At 36.1% G+C, this 18,657-nt stretch overlaps 1 protein-coding gene and 1 pseudogene across 2 annotated transcripts in view; one reads left to right on the top strand and one right to left on the bottom strand.

Moving 5' to 3' along the window:
* Positions 1-18,657, top strand: part of UNC13C (unc-13 homolog C) — a 661,317-nt gene that overhangs the window by 56,706 nt on the left and 585,954 nt on the right. The gene's annotated exons all lie outside the window — the stretch shown is intronic.
* On the bottom strand, positions 12,886-15,685 carry LOC103892520 (intraflagellar transport protein 80 homolog; annotated as a pseudogene).

Below are 18,657 nucleotides of genomic sequence, written 5' to 3' on the forward strand. Positions count from 1 at the left end.
AGTCCACTTTCATTACAAAGAATGGGGCATATCTAGATGCTTGTGATATATTAAGTCAAACAAAAATTCAAAGTGCAGAATGGCATGTTACATGATTACATATACACACTATATCTATTTACCTTTATATCTTCCTATGTTTTTATTTTTTTGTTCTTTCTAAAAATCACAGGCATGCATGATTTGTATAACAAAAACCCAAATGCTCCTGTGATGGTGATGAGAATTTGGAAGCACCCAGTAAACACTGTTAGTCAGATGACAAACTTCATAGGAGCTCATTTTCTCCAACTGAGAGACCCTTCTGTATGGGAAGCTCCCTCTAAATTTCACTAGCCTTCTTCTAATCACTTTAAACCTAGAGCCCATTGTTAGATGCATGCACCTTTGTTACTGTGGAGGTGACTGGCTTTCTGACTCGATTTACAGAGAGATGCCTGTGCCCCAGCACCATCACTCAGAGAAAAATGTGGAAGCCAATTTGCACAGGCGTGGGAAGTTTTCCATCAACCAAGATAGCAGCAACACAAATGAGAATAGATGAGCACTCAATGCTAGGAAGCAGAGAGTCTGGAGCAAAATTCCAAAAAGCCGAGCCACTTACAGAAAAGTTTCACAAGGTGGGGAGGTGTTGCAACACTGAGAGGATGATTTGGATTCTTAAGTGCAGCCATTGGATGCCAGAAAGAGAAGATGAAGATATGGTCATACATTTCTGTCTTGAAAAGCAGATCTGATAGTAATACTTCAGGGATTTTGTAGTCTTTCCATCTAGGAATTGAGGTTATAAAGAATTATTGTCATTCTAGGTGACTATAAGCCAAGTTGAGAGATTTCTCTAAAGAGAATGACCCCTTCCTTTTTGGGGACACTTGATTGCCTCTGTCAGTCTTCAGTCTTGTATTCATTCTGAATGAACCTTAGAATTCCAGGATGTGAGAAATTAACTACAAGTTGTTACTGATAAAACTTCAAAGTTTCTCTGGCATCCTAATATGCCAAGGCTGAAGATGTCTCTATAATGGTCTAATTCAGTGGGTTTCAACTTGAGGTGCAACTGGCACTATGGGGCAAAGGCCAAGGATGCTGTTGATCATTCTGTAGTGCCCAGGGCAGCCCACAACAAAGAATTATCCGGCGCAGGTGGAGAAATCCTGGTGTTGTCCAAATCCTTCAATTTACGGAGAAAGAAACTGGGGCCCAGAAATGTTATGCATTTCCTAAAGGCATTAGGGACTGCATCTCTCACTTAACACGTTCAAAAGTCCTTCTGTCTCAGTTCTTTAGAAACTTCTTTTGGGGACACCTTCCAATGTGCCAGTAATATAAATTCACTCAGCTTTGATTTCCACATACATGAAAAGAGGGGAGGGATAGAGCCCAAGTAACTTTCTGCTTTGGCCTGAGCCTGTTCATGAAAATGCAGCCATTCTTCTTTGTGTTACCTCTCCTTAGCAGCACTAGATGCAGTTAAATCTGTTTCTCTCCTTTCTTCTCATCTACCTTCGTCTGTCATTCCTGTAATGGATGGAGTTGGGGCAGTTTGCTAAATTGTAGCAAAATTTGAGGTGTTCAAAGACCAAAACAGAATAGATAACTACCAAAGTTCTTTTTCTCTGAATATCTATGACTTTATGAACATGGAAAACCTTCAGTGATTCAGTTGAGAGGATTCTGGGAAAGCAGGAAGAGTCATTAAATGAATGGACCTTCTGCTCTTACTTAAGTCACCAGAAGCAGGCCACTCTGCCTGCATGAAAGGTAGGAATGCCAAGAAAATGAGACTGCTGTGGATACTAAATGTAATTTATTTTATGATTTGGGCTACTGAAAGACCTAGCATTAAGGGGAGACCTGTCCTAAGTATTTCTGTGTGCTTTCCAGTTAAAGGTGTTCCTAAAACTTAAATGCTTCTTGAAAGAGAAATGGCTGCCTTGAGTTTAGCACCACTGCTTCCAGCTGTTTTGAGTACTAGCTACCTTTTTAGTATCCACATAATTTTGCAGGTTTCCTGTTCTACAGTAGTTGCCCTTTTAGGCACTCCAGTGATGTGGTTTAAAGTAGGTGCTTCACAGTCAGAAAGATACAGTTTTTTCTACCCTGAGCATCTCCACAATGTGCCATGGGCGAATAGTTTAAACCATCTATTCCCTACCTTCCACAGCTGTAAAATTGCGGTAATAAGAGTATTTTTCTCATTGATTTATCATGCAAAAATAAAAAAAAAATGCCCAAAAGGCTTAGCACAATGCTTGTCATTGGGTAAGTGATTACAAGACCAATAATTATTTCACTGTTTTGGAGAAAAAAGCAAGTTTGAATTCCTTTATACATCAAAATGAATTTATATATATATTTTTAATTATGCTAGTATCTATATACATTTGACATATGGTAGGAGATACTTCTAACATTAGAGATTTGTTTGGTCTGTTTTTGGATGTGGTATTCACTTATTAGAATAGTTGTCTGATTTATATAAGATACTCCCATAAATTTTTCTGTAAGTGATCTAACACCATTCACTTTGCATTTAGGGACAAAATGGTTAGGTTTGCCATTTATGCAAGTGCTGTTATGGAGTACATTCATTTGGGCAGTTTTCTTTGTGTCCTATTAATGTATTTTTTCTAAATTAATATTTGTATAGTATATAAAATTTAGCAAATATATGGAAATCTGTATTCTTTTACCAAAAAGTGAGAAGTGTAAAAGCAATGGAGGTTTTTTGCTGTCTTTGAGGCAGCTTCTGAGCAAGTACATTCTGTTTACATATATCATTTTAAAATTAATGTTTAATTTATTAGTTACCTTAAAATAGATTCTCTTATGCTTTTATGTTATACTTGTATGTATATGTGTGTGTGTGTGTGTGTATATATATATATATATTTTTTTTTTTTTTTTTTTTTTTTTTTCCTGAGACAGTCTCTGTTGCACAAGCTGGAGTACAGTGGTGCGATCCCGGCTTACTGCAAACTCCTGCTTCCCTGGTTCAAGCAATTCTCATACCTTAGCCTCCTGAGTAGCTGCAGTAGCTGGGATTACTGGCACATGCAACAATGCCTGGCTAATTTTTGTATTTTTCGTAGAGATGGAGTTTCACCATGTTGGCCGGGCTGGTCTGGGATTCCTGGCCTCAAAGTGATCCGCCCACCTTGGCCTTTCAAAGTGCTGGGATTACAGGCATGAACCAGTGCTACTGGCCCCATTTATATATCTTATTCTATATTAAATATAGGAGATGTTAGCAATCACTTGTTAAAATGAAGGAGGCTTTAAGTTAATGTTATCTCCCATTTACAAATGAGGTTAGTAAAACAATTTTTAACTTTTTAAACTGCATTTATACCTGAAAATATTTAGTTTTCTTTATAAGAACTTCAACTGACTGATAAACAGAATCTTTCCAATTGATTAAGTAATTCTTTAAAATAAACTTATAAAGTCAATATTATCTTAAACATCTCAACACTGTTTAAGAAACTTAACAGTTGTCTTTGAATAACTAAGATCACAATTTCAAAATCAATTATGTTTCAATTTAGAATCCCGAGACTCATATGTTAGTTTAATAAATCAAATTATCTTAAGTATTTTCATTTTACATAAATAATTTTCATGAACTTAACACAGTTACGGTATAATTGTGGGCTTGATTTAGCCTCTCTGTGGTAAATTCCATTCCTTTCTGTTTAAACAATGGTTGTACTATCTTGGGCCAGTAAAGGCTACAAGTCCATGGAATATATGGGGTCTAGATGCAGTTGATTCTCCACATGTCACTTACCTACAAGTCGACCTGCTTTTTATAATTGCTATAGCAACAGGGACCTTATGCCCTTTAGAAGACATTGCCCCCTCCTGCATTCAGATTATTGTTACATAACATTTCTGTCCAGTCTCATCGAGATTGTTTGTAATTTGCTTCACTGTTTTGTTAGGTTTTGCACTTATTTGATTCTCTTAGTACGTTTTAATGTTTTCTCATCTGGCTCAGAACACATTTTCTTTCCATTCCATCAGATGTTTCACATGCTTGTGTAATACTTTTGAAACCTCATTTAATTTTATTTGCCTGATTTGAGTTGTCAAAATATTCTAGATTCTTTTCATATTGTTCCTGACTGGCAGGGCAACAATGAAACAGAATGACATGCCATTGGTGTTGCATATCCCTTGGGTCTTTGGCTCCACAGATGACACTAAAGTCAAGCTGATGAAAGTAAGGAAAAATAACTAACTAGAATCCCTCCACACAGATATTTCTACCATTGACTTTGAGCATATTCACTTCCAGTTGGAGTGTTCCAGGGCTCAGTTCTTGGACTCTATTTTTTTCCTATTTATGGTTGTATATTTTCCTACATACACTTGCATTCTAGGTGATCCCATTTGGTCCCATAACTTTGAATGCCACTTGCGTGCTGAAGATGACCACACTTATATTTCCTAGTATGAACTTCCCTCCTAGACTCTAGCCTATTAGGATGTAACTGTTTCCTTGACTTCTTCACTTGGGTGTCTAGAATCTGATGACTTCTTACATGTCACCCCCCGCCATTTGCTTCCCTTTCCAGCACCCCATCCTTTGCCTTCATCATCTCTGCACTGGATGCAATGGCTCCCTGCTTCTTCCCTTGACCCCCGCCAGTAGCCAGAGTGAGGCTGTTAATGTCAGTATTGTCGTAATATCATCCTCTGTTCAAAACTCTACAATGTGCCTCCTCCACCCCACCCCCATTTTACTCAGAGAACAAGCCAAACCCCTTACTGTGGCCTTTACGCTCTTTCCTCGTTACCTCTCCAAGCTCCTTTCTTGTTCTTACTGCTGAAACCTTCAAACACTCTGTTCTAGTCACCTGGATTCACTGTGTTCTTCTGGTTCACCAGGCTCATTCCTATGGGTAGGGTTCCCCCAGAAGCAGACAGACTCTAAGACAGGGTAAATGCAACTAGTTTATTTCAAAGGTGATGCCAAATTAAAACTGTGGGAGAGAGACCAGGAGTCAGGTATAGAAAGGAAGCTGACACAAGATAGACTTAGGCTGTAGCCAGGTGGGTCCAATCCCACTGAAGAACCCTGACTTTGCCGCTTAAGATGTGGTCCGTGAACCAGCATGATGCCATCACCTGGGAGTTTGTTAAAATGAGATTCAGGCCCCAACCCAGGCCTACTTAATCAGAATCTGTGAATCTGTGTTTTAACAAGGGCTTCAGGTGATTCTTACACCCTAATTAATGTTTGAGAAACACTCTCTAGGGGACAGTGTGGAACATGTCAGTGTTATCCTACCTAGGCTGGGAAAGCTGGGGGGTATTTTTCAACAACTCCCTAGCTGTCATTGGTTGAGTTTTGCTTCCAGGGCTATTAACTTCCAGCTTGCCCCAAGTACTGGCTTAGCATGCTCTTTGGCCTGAAAATAAAGGCCTGCTGGAAGTGAGTCACAGGTGTTTGCAGTGAACTGTCTTCAGGTGTGTAGAGGTGAGCACCCAGAATATGCGTATGGTACTAATAGTGTCTGCAACTGAGCCTTTGCTGTAGCTGTTCTCTTGGCCTGAAATGTTCTTCCCTCAGGTATTCACTTGGCTAAATCCTCTACCTCCTCCCAGTCTTTGCTCAGATCATACTGTCTCAGTGAGACTTATCTCTATTTAATTTGGCAACCTGCATGCACCAACCCAGCATTTCAAATTCCCCTCACTCTGCTCTGTTCTCTTTGTGATTGCACTTAGCCTTTGAATTCACTGTATAATTTATCCACTTAATATACTCATTGTTGACCTGCTTCCACGGAAAGTTAGCTACACCAGAGCAGCAGACTTTGTCTGTTTTGCTTATTGATGGATAACGTAGAGGAGCTCTTTAATGTTTGTTAAATGAATACCTTTCTATATTTTAAAATATAAGATGGTAGTATATATAAAACTTTGTATCCTGCATTTGGCTTAGCATTATGTCACAAATATTTCCCATATCATGAAAATCCTTAAATATCATTTTAATTGGTAGTCAAATATTTCATTGTCTCTACAAATTATAATTAAACACTCGGCATATTTTCTATTTTCTTTTTGTGATTATAAATAACACTTCTCTGTATATAAATCTGTTTCATTTTATATATTATTTCTTTACAATAAGTGCGTAGAAGTCAAAATATTAACTCAAAGACTAAAAATGACTGTCAAGACTCAGAGAGATACATAAGAAATTGTCTTTTGGAAATGTTCCCATATACCTCTAACCAGCAATGAATAGACATGCCTGGAACACCATACTCTTTTCATCAACCCAAAGCTACATAGCATAGTAGTTAAGAGCATGATTCGGAGATAATTGTCTTGGATTTAATACCAACTCTCTGATTTACGAGTTGTGTGACATTGGCCAAGTTACTTATCTTTTCCTCACTTTGTTCATTTGTCAAATGAGAATAATGAAAATAATATTACCTCATAGGGTTGTTGTGAAGATTAAATTACTTAGTATAGATAAAGATGGATATCTGGTACATAATAAATGCTATGTAACTGTTAGCTAATACCATATTGAGACATTTTAAAATTGATAAAGTAATAAATAGTACTTTGTTTTTACTTTATTTGCATTTTGAAGTTGGGGGTATAGTGCTGTCCGTGGTGAAGAGGATTAGTTGATAAGATTTGTGTAATGTTTCAAAATCTGATCGAGTACATCTCAACTTAGCATGATGGTGCTGGGGCTTGGCATTCCAGGTTAAGCATTCCTAATCTGAATATTTGAAATATAAAACATTGTGAGCACCAACAGGATGCTGTGATTTTTAAATTTGGGATGCTTAACTGGCATATAATGCAAATATTCTGAAATTGGAAAATATTAGAAGTGGAAAACACTTCTTTTCCCAAGATAAGGAATACTCAACCTCTATAAAATATCACAATACTTCAGAGTCAGGTTTTGGAGCCCTAGGTCAAATAATTGTCAGAAAAATCTTATTTTTGACATAAAGCATGAAATGAAAATACATAGGGATTTATCACTGATAAATTTTGAGCTTATCATTGAAAATGTGAGTCTGTAGGGATAACTTCAATAGTGAATTTTCAACCCCAACACACCTGCAGGTTTAGACAATTGGGTAAATATACTGATAATCCTAAGAACAAAACTTATCCCTATGAAAGAGGAAAGATACAAATACAAAATAGGGGAAGTGAAGAATCTTATATTCCAGTGGAGGACAACTGATAGATGGTAACCACATATCACCTGGTTATTTGTTGTTCATTAACTTAGTGGCTTAGAAACCACTTACTGAGGCCGGGTGTGGTGTCTCACGCCCGTAATCCCAGCACTTTGGGAGGCCGAGGCGGGTGGGTCACAAGGTTAGGAGATCCAGACCATCTTGGCTAACAGGGTGAAACCCCGTCTCTACTGAAAATGCAAGAAATTAGCTGGGCGTGGTGGTGGGCGCCTGTGGTCCCAGCTACATGGGAGGCTGAGGCAGGAGAATGGCGTGAACCCGGGAGGTGGAACTTGCAGTGAGCCAAGATTGCACCACCACACTCCAGCCTGGGTGACAGAGTGAGACTCTGTCTCAAAAAAAAAAGAAAAAGAAAAGAAAAAGAAACCACTTATTGCCACTTATTGAGAATCTACTGTGCATAACATTGAGCATCAATGTTACGAAAGTACGACAAAATGAGTCTATCGCACTTCTTGTCCTTAAGAAGCCCACTAGATGCTCCCTATTCAGCCTGGAAACATGACTGCTCCTCTATAAGGAAAGGCTTATAACATGTTCTTGCCTCAAAACAATAATGGCTTCATCCCAGGACTCTACTAAAATAAGCTTATGGTAAATTTACCTTATATGTGGATGGGTTTTGAAATTATACATTTTTAAAACCATATTTTTTTTTCACAAAGTGGCTAAAATAATTCCGGACATGGAAATTTATTTTAATGCATTTATGCAATAAAGGAGGCAGCCTTGCGCAACATGTCAATTTCATCAGGAGATCACTATGCAACAGACAGAGAATTTGGGCAACATTTACACTGCAATTTCTGGAGATATTAAGCCAGCAGATACAGGAGCATGTGTCACTTCATGTATGCCTTGCTAATTAAATGTACATGAACTTTGAATTTTGAAGCCCAGTCAAAGTTTCCCAGTTCTCTTTTAGCAGCAGTTTATTTTTACTCTGGATCTGGTCAGATGTAGAAACCACAGAAATGGAGGCTGTAGGATTCTCTCTTCTCTAAGCAAGTTTGTGCTTTTTTCCTCTGACTTCCCTCTTAGATAGGAGCAAAGATATATGGCAGAGGAGTCTGTAAACATCCAGCCATTTGGGGTGATTCATTTGATTCTTGTCAAGGGAAACAGGTTTCTACTCTTGCCACAATTTCTATGCAATCTTGTATTAGTTAATGTGTAGACATCCAGAACTTGGGATACCCTGTTTTGGGATGATGTTTTGTCCCTCAGTGGGGTGTCCTACTCTTTTCATCTATTCTGTGTGATCATACAACTTCATCTACATACTCTTGGGTCCTGGTTTGATCGATGGCTCTATTGACAGGTGGCATTATTAAAGACCATTTCCCTTTGGGCCTTGTATCACTCACAGCTTAGGCTTTAATTTCAGAATATGTTTTTCGTATTACAACTTTATTGAAATAAATTTTCATAATATAAAATTCACCCTTTTAAAGTGTAAATAAAATTCAATAGTCTTTAGCATACTTAGAGATGTACAACCATCACCATAATCTAATTTTGGAACTTTTGTCACCCCAAAAAGAAACCCCATGTTTATTGTCGTCACTCTCTTTTCCCCCTGCCCCCAGCCTCTTGGCAACCACTAATCTACTTTCTGTCCCTGTGGAGTTGCCTATTCTGAACCTTTCATATAAATGGAATAATATAAAATGTAGCCTTTTGCATCTGATTTCTTTTGCATAATGTAATGTTTTCAAGGTTTGTCTATGTTGTAGCACATAACAGTAACTTCATTCCTTTTCGTGCCTGAGCAGTATTTCATATTATGGATATAACACATTTGTTTATCCATTCATCCCTCTATATACTGATTGGAAAAAGCTATTTCCACTTTTTGGCTATTATTAATGCTGCTATGAACATTTGTGTACAGGTTTTTATGATGACATATATTTTAAGTTTTCTTGGATGTTGATCTAGAGGTAGGATTACTTGGTTCAATGGAACTCTTTGTTTAACTTTTTGAAGAATTTCCCAGCTGTTTTCCAAAGTGGCTGCACAACCTGACAATCCCACCAGCAATGTGGCGGGCGGGGTGGGGGGTGCGGGGAAGTTCCACTTTTTCCACATTCTCACCAACACTTGTTATTATCTGACTTTTTTGTTATAGTCATCCTGTTCGTGGTGAGGTAGTATCTCATTGTGATATTTTTAAAAATAAATTTTATTGTGTATATTTGAGGTTTACAACATGATGTTATCAGATACATATAGATAGCAAAATTGTTATTATAGTCAAGCTGATTAACATATCTATCATCTCACGTAGCTGCTATTTTAAATTTACCTTTCTCTAATTACTAAGGGTGTTTTCTGTGTGCTTATTGGCCATTTGTATATCTTCTTTGGAGCAAAATATATATTCAAATTCTGTACCCAGTTTTTAGTTTGGTTATTTTTTCTTTTTATTGTTGAATTGTATGATTTTTTTTATATTCTAGTTACAAGTCCCTTATGACATATGTGATTTAAAATATTTTCTCTCAATCTGTGAGTTATTTTTTCACTTTCTTGACTGTGTCCTTTGAAACACAAAAATTTTAAATTTTGATGGAGTGTAAATTGTCAATTTTTTCTTTTTTTGCTCATGTTTTTGGTATCATATCTAACCATTGCCAAATCCAAAGTCATGAAGAACTATTTATATGTTTTCTTCTAAGAGTTTTATTTAGTTTTCAGATTTGTTTTGAGTTAATTTTTGCATATGGTATAAAACAAGAGTTTAGTTTCATTCTTTTGTATGTGGATATCTAGTTGTCTAGCATCATTTGTTGAAAAGATTTTTCTGTTCCCCATTGAATTTGTTTAACAACCTTGTTAAAAATTCAGAATACTTTTAACCTACACATTTTTCTTTAAAGATATTTGTTGGTGAATTTCCATCTTTTTTCCCCTGAATAATGCAATCGCTCTCTTCAGTATAAATTTTACATGTAAGCATTCATGCCCATAAATTTGTCAGAACACCTGTTCTTAACTGGAGGTGGAATTATTACCATGTGTGGTGGGGCCTCTGACCAGCAGGAGGTCACAATACTTTTTCCTACCACTGTAGATGAACTGATTCTGTGGTGATTCCTACTGATGGGGAGAGTAGGAGTAGCTAATAGAACCTGACTGCTTGTCTGAAATCTGTCTTTCTTAACCATACACCTGAGGTCTTTACTGAACAAAGAGTAAGTTATTGCAGTAAATAAATAACCTCTGGGGAAATACTTCGAGATTCCGAGAATATCCTATTTTTCATCAGTCTTCTACAAACTAGCTTTAGCATCCATTGATAATTCTTGCTTGAATTGATAATTACCATCAAGGTTGCAAAATGATGGTTTTTCTAATTCTATCCGTCTTTTTACATGTATTAATAGGCATTCTTCTATAAAGAAGATTTTATCATCTCCTCTAATTCTCTTTTTAAAATTTATTGTAGTATCAGTATGGACTCCAGATTCATTTTGTATTCAATGTTCTCATCCATTTCTATCATTTCTCACTTTGATATTCAGTTGTCTCAAGTTTACTGTTTTTTTACCCAACAATCTATCTTGGAGATTACTTCAGTACTTTATGGAAATCTTTGTCATTGTCTTTATTGCTACATAATACCCCTTTCTGTGGATGTAACAAAGTTTAATCCTGCCAATATCTTGTGAATTGGTGTCTAATAATTTACTACAACAATGAATAGCACTGTAGATGTATTTTTCTATGAGTTGCGTTGTCAGAGTAAATACCTAGGGATTTCTGAGTTAGTGTGTGAATAGGCTTGTTAGGTTTAGCAATTATTCTCCATAGGGATTACATCATTCTGGATTGCCATTAGTAATATATGAGTATGCTTGTTTTTCCAGAGTCTCGTCAACAATGTATATTGTCAATTTCTATATTTTTGCAACTCAGTTGACATATTTCAATGTAATTTTAATTTGTATTTATTTTATTGTGAATGAAATCAATAATCTTTTCATATGTTTAAAGTTATTTTTATATTTGTCTTATTCCAAACCACCTGTGTATACAATTTTGTTCATTTTTCTAGTGGGTTTTTTCCTTCAAACTTTAAAAATATTTTTATATTGGCTATTAGCCTTTTTTGTTGTTGTTCTGAACATAGACACTTTATTTTTTACTTTTTTATTGTGGTAAAATATACATAACAAAACTCTTTTAACCATTTTTTAATTTTTAAGCTTTTCATTGAAATATAACAATATAGAAAATATATAAACAGTACAACTTATGAGTACACTGCTCAATCAGATTTCATAAATTGAGTACACTCTTGTACCCAGTATCTGGGTCAAGAGCAGGATATTCCAACATTCCAGAAAAGAAAAGAAACATGTTAAAAAGAAAAGATTTCTATTAAAAAAAAACTAGACATAGTAATTCAAATGGGGGTGAGAGACGTAATCCCTTTATCCCTTTATACACATGTAACATATTTATATATAATTCCATATATACACATGTATGTACTCTATAATGTACAATTTCCAAAAAGGGGTTCACATAAGATTTTCTAAGCGGTATTTATTTTTTAAAAAGTTATTTGGTAATAATTTGGAGACAAATGATTAAGACTAGTCAAACAGGTTTATCATTTAAGAAGATTTTCACAAATTCAGACTTCAGGGCCTATTGCCTGACCATCTCAAGTCAGGAAAGGAATGAGGAGAAGCCTTCTTACCCATTTTAGATATATTTTTAAAATTATGGTAAAATATACATAACAAAATTTACCATTTTAACCATGTTTATGGGTACAATTCAGTGGCATTAACATTCAGAATGTTGAGCAACCATCATTACCATTAATTTTCAGAATTTGTTCATCCCAAGCAGAAGCTATGTACCCGTTAATCAATAGCCACCCCCCACCCTTCCTTCTCCCCACCCGTCTCTGGTAAACACTGTTCTCCTTTCTATCTCTGTGAGCTTGCCTATGCTAGTACCTCATATAAGTGGTATGATAATTGACCTTTTGTGTCTGGCTTATGTCACTTAGCAAAGGTTTTCAAGGTTTATCCTGTTGTAGCATTTATCAGAATTTCATTCCTTTTTAAGGCTAAATAATATTCCATTGTATGTATTGTACCACATTTGTTTATCCATTCATGATAGATATTTGAGTTGTTTCCACCTTTTGCTATTCAAGTAATGCTGCTATGGACTTTGGCGTATAAGTATGTGCTTTTTACACATTTGCACAAATCCATCCTCAAGTATTTTTGTTCTATAAATAAACTTTTTGAGGCATTTCACAATTTAGAAGTCAAATAGAAATTAATAATAACATACATTTTTAAATAGTTCAGTGTTTTATTATCAACATTCATATTTGTTCAGGCTGAAGATTCAGGGATGAAATAACGGGCAAAAAACTGAAATATAATTAACACTACACAGGCATATCATAAGTATATCATAATATTTTGCTCATATTATGAAAGTTTAGAAAAATATAAAACTGAGAAGTACATAAATTACTTTGTGTTTCGTCTTTCTGAATGTACTTTTACATTAAATACACAGCAAGTGCTTATACTTATTTAAAGATTATCCTTTTTTTATCAGCCAAAACATGCTTATCCTTAGTTAATCAGAATTCATTTCAAAATACAAAACTTCTTAAATATAAGCATGGCATGTAGGGCTTTAGACCCATACTCTTACTGGATTGGCTGCTTGATGATTGTTCTCCTTCTTTTGTAATTTCAATCTCAATTTTGGCTTTGATTTTTCTCTCAATCTATTTGGAGACCTTCTGCATACTGCAAGTATTGTTTATGTTTCCTCTTTACCAAATGTCTCCAAAAACTTTTCTTTTGACAGTAAGCAACAACTGTATCAACACGTGTTTTGTATTTTGCAGCCAATTCCAGTGCCCTTTCTCAGTTGTAGAGATTAATATTGATCTGGATTGCTTGATAATGAGGCCAGCCTAAATAAGTGCTATTTCAGCCTCCTGTATGTTCCCACTAAACCTTAGTATGTGGGCCATTTTTTGACTCTTTAAATGAAAGACTTTTTATAGAATTGATGTGCTGAAACTTATCAATTTCACCAATTGCTGCATAGCCTGTTTCTGTAATAGTAATATTTTGATTAGCAACTGCCATAGCAGCTAGACAAGCTCACATGGTTTGCTCCTCAACAAAGCAGCAAAGTCTTACATCATCTTCCCATTTTGAACTGCCTACATATTCAGGGAGAATAACAGGATATGGTGATACACTGATGTGAACCAGAGGGCTATTAACTCTTGTTATAGTTACCTGATTTCCAACAAAACTCACAATTTGGGAATTTTTACTGAATTCATTTGTATCCCTTTCATGTAATGTTTTAGGCAAAGTGTCACTGTCCACATAAACCGTATTGGAATAATACCACACTGTAAGTTGAGTATCCTGAAGTCTGCAAAGGACATTGCATGTACCACTCCATGCCAAAGTATGCACCATTGTACCAAGTTTGAGAATTTTTTCTTCCTTCTCAAATTGTTTCACAGATGTGATATAGATATTTCTATTTTTATCAATGAAAACGACTTTTCTATCATTGGTAAGTCCTTTCTGATCCAGAGCAATTTTCAAGATTTCATCCTTACGAGGAAGAAGCTTTCCATCATCTAATAGTTTTCCAGTTGATACCTTGAAGAAAAAGATTATTTTTTCATCAGCTTTGTCTCATTGCTATGGTATCATTACTCAGAGACACAGTCTGTGCATTCAGAATATCTGTTCTCACTCCAGGAAATTTTGGAGATGAAATAAAGGGCCCTTCATATGAATATAAATCGATACTACTAACATCTACAAGAAGAAAATGTCTTTCTGCCTGCAGGATAAAACTAACAGTTCCTTCTTTGAGATCAAATATAATTGGTGTATTCCAGTTCTTTGTGGAGACCACATAACATTGAAGAGACATTGAAACAACTAAGTGTGCAGAGTTCAAAGATACTTTAGTGGCCATGATGGAATTCCAGTAAGTTCACTGCATCTTTAAGAATGTTACGAACCTGTATGGTCCTTCTTTTAGTTAATGTTACTTGAAAGTTTTTCCACTCCCAATGTTGTTCCACCACAGGTGCAAAAACAACATGCCCAATTCCACACACTCCAGCGGTCTGAGTGCCATCAGTTGACCACGCAATGTTAAATATGCTGCCAGTGTTTTTCTAAAGTGTATGATCACCCAGTCTTATTACATAAGTGTAAAGTATGAAATAATCCAATAGCAAACCATTCTCCATCTGGAGCCCAGGCAACTAAAGTAATAGGATGCTCATGAGGCTGTGAATTGTACAGTGGGTGGCTGTAGCTATCCCATACCTTATATTTACAGTCTTCACCAGCAGATAAAATAAGATTATTGACTGAGTTCCAATCTATTTTTAAAATGATGCCATCATAAGCTTTCTGTAAAACTTTAGCATTTGATTGAAGAGGTTTCTTTTTGTGAGACAGAGTCTCACTCTGTCTCCCAGGCAAGAGTGCAGTGGCGTGATCTCGGCTCACTGCAACCTCCGCCTCCCAGGTTAAAGCAATTCTCCTGCCTCAGCCTCCCAAGTAGCTGGGATTACAGGTGCCCGCCACCATGCCCGGCTATTTTTTTGTATTTTTAGTAGAGACAGGGGTTTCACCATGTTGGCCAGGCTAGTTTTGAACTCCTGACCTCAGGTGATCCACCCACCTCAGCCTCCCAAAGTGCTGGTATTACAGGCGTGAGCCACTGTGTCGGCCCCTGAAGAGGTTTAATGATTAGCTGCTTGCCTGCTGTATAAAAAACCTTTTCTGAATCAGGACCCCACACTACTGAGTACCGTGGTATTCCTCAGAAGGCACTCCTCCTTTTTCTGTACTTGATAAGTATATTTTCTGGGAATATTCTCTGGGAGTAGTCAGGAGCTGACCTGGGCTTGCTGAGCTAAAGTTGATTTAAGCATCCAAGTCTTTGACCAAATTTTTGTTTGTCCACATTCTCCAATTGTAACTAATGCTGTTGCTTCATCATTCTATCTTCCTGCAAGTATTCTCCAGAGTGAGCTGCTACACTTTTTTCCACTCTTTCTAACTTGGAAATCAAATTAAATTTATCATCAGAACTTATGAGGACAAAGCTTTCTGCTTGAGTTTGTCTCTTATACGCAAACTCTTTGGAAACCAGTGAAGATCTATAGGGTAAATATCATCAGGAAGCTTTACTATTTGAGTTGTTCCACTAGTGAACAAGTTCCTCTTCACTATCTGGTAATCATCACTACATGAATACAGCCCTTCAGCAGTAGTCCAGCCTACACATCTTACTAATTCTTGATGCTTTGGTTCTCTTAAAAGAGATATCTTCAGTCTCATCACTCCACTTCCAGCAAAAATTTAAAATGCTGCTTGATTGTATTTACTCAAGTTCCAGGAAAGCAGTGGCAATTGCTTTCATATAGCTAGTACCAGTTACCAAGAAGCCTCTCGACCTCCTGGTCACCATAGTGACTTCTTGACTATTAGTTTTTTAACTATGATATATGTTGCAAACATTTTCTCCCAGATTTTTTTACTCTTTTATTGTGATTTTCTGTTTTGCCATATAAAAATTCATTTTTATAGAGCCACATTTATCAATCTTTTATTGCATCTGTATTTTAGACATAGAAAGGTTTTCCCCACACTCAGGTTATAAAGGAACGGATCCATCTTTTTTTTTCTAATATTTTTATAACTTCATGTATTTCATTTGTATTCTTGACCCATTTGGAGTTTATTCTGGCATATAGTATAAGGAGTGGATGCAATTTCATCATTTTCCAAACGATTATAGAGTGTCTTGACACTAATTATTTAAAAAGAGTATTTTTTTATCTGGTGGATTGAGCTGACATTTATATAATATATAAACTTCTATTTGTATTTGGGTTTTTTTTTTCCTGGACTTCCCAATTTTTTTCCCACTGCTTAGTCTCTCTATTCAATGTACTAGATCAGTCTTTCAAATATAGAGACTTTGATACGTATTTCAGTATCTGGTAACACTAGCTGCTGATCAGATAGCTGTGGTTCTATGGTGGATCTATGATTTTTCATTTTCAAACTTCATTCCGTATGTTTCTGTTATACAGACTTTAAATCTCACTTGCTGACTTTTAACATTTTTGTTGGTATTTTACAGAGGTTACAATAAACGCATGGATTGAATGATAAATGACACGTTTATGGTGTTGAAGTGTTTTATCCAAGAAGAAAGGATGACTTTTCATTTGTTAAAACCTGTCTTAAGTTTTTAATATTTAACTCTTTATGTGCTTAAATTTGTTTTATAAGTTGTTCCCTTCCTGGGTTGTAAAGGTTGTGCTTTAATCATTTACGTATTTATTTAGTTAGTTAGTTTGCTTTCACTTGTCACCTAGAACAACGTCTTCAATATAGTTGTTAATTTGATTTTATAAGTATCCAGTGACAGATATAGTACTCAGTGATGTGGTTACTATCCAGCTAAAAGGATATACAAAAATATTAAGTTGGTTGTAATGGCAAAAATCCACAATTACTTTGCACCAACCTAATAAATTTAGAAATCCAGTTGACTCTTAAATTTTCTTATTATTGTTATTATCTTTTAAGATGGAGTCTGACTCTGTTGCCTAGGCTGGAGTACAGTGGCAGTGGTGTGATCTCAACCCACTGCAACTTCTGCCATCCATTTTCAAATAATTCTCCTGGCTCAGCTTCCTGATAGAAGGGACTACAGGTGTGCACCACTACAGGTGTGCGCCACCACACCTGGCCAATTTCTTTTTTATTTTTAGTAGAGATCCGGTTTCACCATGTTGTTCAGGCTGGTCTTGAACTCCTGACCTTACGTGATCCACCCACCTCAGCCTCCCAAAGTGTTGGGATTACAGGCATAAGCCACCACGCCCAGCCTAAATTTTCTTATAGTTAACTCAGAATGTGTTCTAGAACTTTGAAACTGATTTTGCAAAAATACGAATGTAAATTCCACTGTTAACAAATAACCTGAGTGTCGCATTATTTATAAAGCTTTCTGTGACATGCTTCCCTGCCTACCTATATATTTTTTAATTTATGGTTTTTATTGGCTGTATATTAGATGAATGTATTTATGGGGTACATGACATATTTTGATACAGACACACGATGTGTAATAATTGCATCAGGGTAAATGGGGTGTCCATCACCTCAATAATTTATCCTTTCTTTATGTTATAAACAATCCAATTATACTCTTTTACTTATTTTTAAATGTACAATAAGTTAGTGTTGACTGTAGTCACTTTGTTGTGCTATCAAATACTAGATCTTATTTATTCTAAGTTTATTTCTGGACCCATTAACCATCCCCACATCCCCGTTCCTACCCGCAACTACCCTTCCTAGCTTCTGGTAACCACCGTCTGCTCTCTATCTCCATGAGTTCAATTGTTTGAATTTTTAGCTCCCACCAATAAGTGAGAATATGTGAAGTTTGTTTTTCTGTGCCTGGCCTATTTCACTTAACATAGTGACTTTCGGTTCTATTCATGTTGTTGCAAATGACAGGATCTCATTCTTTTTTATGGCTGAATAGTGCTCCCACTTTTCTTCATCCATTCGTCTGATGATAGACACTTAGGTTGCTTCCAAATCTTGGCTATTGTGAATAGTGCTGCAATAAACATGGGAGTGCAGATATCTCTTAAGTATACTGGTTTCCTTTCTTTGGACATATACCTAGCAGTGGGATTGCTGGAGTTTATCATAGCTCTATTTTTAGCTTTGAGGAACCTACAAACTGTTCTCCATAGTGGTTGCACTAATTTATGCCTACCTATCATTTGACTGTTCCTTCTCTGCATCTCCATTTACCACATAGATGGTTCTGTATTAGTACCTATCCCACTCTAGTGCTCTTGTCAATCTCTCCCTCTTAGACTGTAAGCTCATTGGAGGTGTTGACTGTGACTGATTTGTCTATGCATCCTCCTATCATAATACCTATCTTAAGGATGCCCTCTGTTAAATTGTCACAGGATGATTTCATGCTAACAGAATTTTGTGAATAGAATTAAATGTTATGAATCTAGAATTTTATGCTGTAAAAACATGCTGATATACCGTTGCAGAATCAAGAAGATAGGATCATTAAGCTGGATGTTCAGCATCTACTTGCTGTTTATAATTTAAATATGGGACTGTGACCCAAATTTGAAAGATTTTCTTCACTCCTTAAGAACTTCCCACTTTCTCTACTGGTTTTATAATGTACCATGTTGACTATTTTCAACTATAGAGGCATATCACAGTATCAATTATTTACATTAAACCTGTATTTTCTGTCTATACCCTGCCAGGTAAATGAGAGCCCAAATGACATTTTCACAAAC

Source organism: Pongo abelii, chromosome 16 (genome assembly GCF_028885655.2).
Source record: "Pongo abelii isolate AG06213 chromosome 16, NHGRI_mPonAbe1-v2.0_pri, whole genome shotgun sequence".
In the NCBI taxonomy this organism is placed as follows: Eukaryota; Metazoa; Chordata; class Mammalia; order Primates; family Hominidae; genus Pongo; species Pongo abelii.